Source organism: Erythranthe guttata, chromosome 2, assembly GCF_056151865.1.
Source record: "Erythranthe guttata isolate IM_541 chromosome 2, IM_541, whole genome shotgun sequence".
NCBI classification, from domain to species: domain Eukaryota; kingdom Viridiplantae; phylum Streptophyta; class Magnoliopsida; order Lamiales; family Phrymaceae; genus Erythranthe; species Erythranthe guttata.
The window spans coordinates 10,823,834-10,826,387 of record NC_142534.1 but is presented as its reverse complement, the minus strand read 5'-3'; the positions used below and the strand labels follow the sequence as shown (position 1 = coordinate 10,826,387).

At 37.9% G+C, this 2,554-nt stretch overlaps 1 pseudogene; it reads left to right on the top strand.

Moving 5' to 3' along the window:
- The first annotated feature begins 540 nt into the window (after positions 1-540).
- On the top strand, positions 541-1,470 carry LOC148772315 (secreted RxLR effector protein 161 pseudogene; annotated as a pseudogene).
- The last annotated feature ends 1,084 nt before the right edge of the window (positions 1,471-2,554 follow it).

Here is a 2,554-nt window from a genome sequence, read left to right as displayed (position 1 = left end):
TGCAAAGATGGCACAGTCCTGCTCCGCAGAACGCCTTAGCAAACCTTCGATGCTATGAAGTGGTTTTTCTTCCAAGTAATGCACACGGTTCTTGTATGTCTTCGAGGCTTATATAGCCACGAAAATAATCCCTAAGATCTAACTTGAACTCCAAGAAATCTATTTAACTAGGTAAGAGAATCCTAGTTGATTTCTACTTCTATTCTAGATAAATACATGAAAATGATTACCTAACTAGAATAAAATACATGGAGATGAATCTAAGTCCTAATAGAAGTATTATAAAATAGGACGCTAACAAATTCCAAAATAAATATGGAAAACAAATCTTTGCCAATCTTTTAATTCCAAAACTTGGCGGATTTCCTCGATCTTCAATAGTCGGAAATCTGGCGCCAACAGTAGCTATAGAGATAGAGCTAGGAAGATACTAGGTTATCCCAAACCCTGTACATAAACACACTTATGAAACGGTTTAGCATGAAAGAATCCAAGAAGGGATTCTTGCCAATGTCCCATGGGGTTTATCTCTCGAAATCCATGTGTCCTCAGACACCTTGTGAAATCGAGGAGATGAAAAGGACGCCATATGATTCTGCCATAGGAAGCACAATGTATGGCATTGTATGTACTAGACTCGATATTGTGTATGTTGTGAATGTCACAAGCAGATATCAGTCTAACCCCGGTCCAGCTCACTGAAAGGTTGTGAAAGATATCCTCAAGTACTTGCGAAGGACTAAGGATACATTTTTGGTCTATGGGGGTGCCGAGTTGAAATTAGAGGGCTTTACCGACTTTAGTTTTCAATCGGATGTGGATGAGTCAAAGTCGAACTCGGGATTTGTATTCGCGCCTAATGGTGGTGCCGTGTGTTGGAAGAGTTCCAAGCAAAGCACGACGGCCGATATCACTACCGAAGCTGAGTATATTGCAGCATTCGAAGCTGCAAAAGAAGGAAGTTGGATAAGGAAATTCATCCAAGAGTTGGGTATTGTTCATAATGCTAATGATCCAGTACCGTTGTACTGCGATAACACCGGATCCGTGGCGCAAGCTAAGGAGCTGAGATCTGATCAGAAGTCCAAGCATATTCTAAGGAAGTATCATGTGATCCGAGAGATCATTGGTAGAGGTGAAATAAAAATAAAACGAGTCACCTCGGAAGAGAACGTAGCAGACCTCTTCACGAAGCCTTTACCAAGGTCGATCCACGAGAAACATCGAGAGTCCATGGGATTAGGATTTATGGGTAGTTGTCTTTAGGTCAAGTGGGAGATTGTTAGAGTAGGTGACCAACAAGCCAACTTGTGGCTGTGGTCTTTTCATTTATTCTTGTAATAGATAATCATTTTTTGTATTAATGATAAAACAACTTGGCATTCTATATCTTTGTCCCTTGTACAAACATAGATATAGTCCTTACAGTTATTACAATTACTTATATTTGATCTACTAGGATCGTGAGATATTTACTTAAGTATTATAACTGTTAAACCGTGCTCCTAGTCGAAGGGTTACGCCACCAATGAGGATATCGGCCTTTCCCATTAAGAGACTAGCACTTAGTGTATGTGTATTGAATCTAATAAGTAAACGGTATTGTGATATCGGCATACATAAGTCGGTGCTCATAAGTCAACTAGTTCACTGAACTCCCTCATCCTAGAAATCTCTAAGTGGTTCTCAATAATCGACTAGAGATCTATATGATATTGTTGTACACCATTAGTCCTTAAAACCTAGACATCACCGTGACTTAACTAGAGGACCAGCTGTATCATGACCTGTGTTAAGTGTATATTTTTACACTTTATCGTATCTTTTTATTTGAGCTTTTGTTGTGTTTTAACGCTAATTGGTGCTTAAAAAGTTGATTTATTGTATTTTAGGTACAAATTGAAGAATTGGAAAAGTATGGGGTCAAAACTGCAATTTTGGCGAAAATATGGGTCAAAAGTGAAAATATCAAAATTCTGAAGATTTAAGGCTCGGACCCCCGTCCCAGTTTTAGTGCAAATTGTGGGACCCCCGTCCGAGACTCCGAAGCTGCGCAGTAAAGGGATTTTAATTGCACAAGGAAACTGCCTTCTTCCCCAAGTTCTTCACCCTATATAAGACCAAGTCAAGCACACAATTGGGGATCCATCTTACGACGCAAAATCAAGAGCAAAGAAGATCAACGAAGATTCAAACATAGTTTTTCTTATTTAATTTATTTATTTTATTTTATTTATCATAAGAATTACGAGTAGCTAAGTCTTTATTTCTAGGATTTTATTTGGAACCCTATGTGGGATTTATGAACCCTTTTCTATGATTTTATGCAAGTTTTAATTCCGGATTATTTCTTCTACTTGTTTTATTAAGTGCATGAACTTGATCAACTTATGTGCTTTTATGTTATTGTTAATCGCATGAATCGGAAGATCGGGTTAATAATTAGAACTGTGGTAGAAGAGCCTTTGTGGTATTAACATAGGAATATAGTTAATCTCTTAGGTAGCCATTATTGAGATTTGTGCTTAATACTGTGTTCTAGAATTAATTGCAT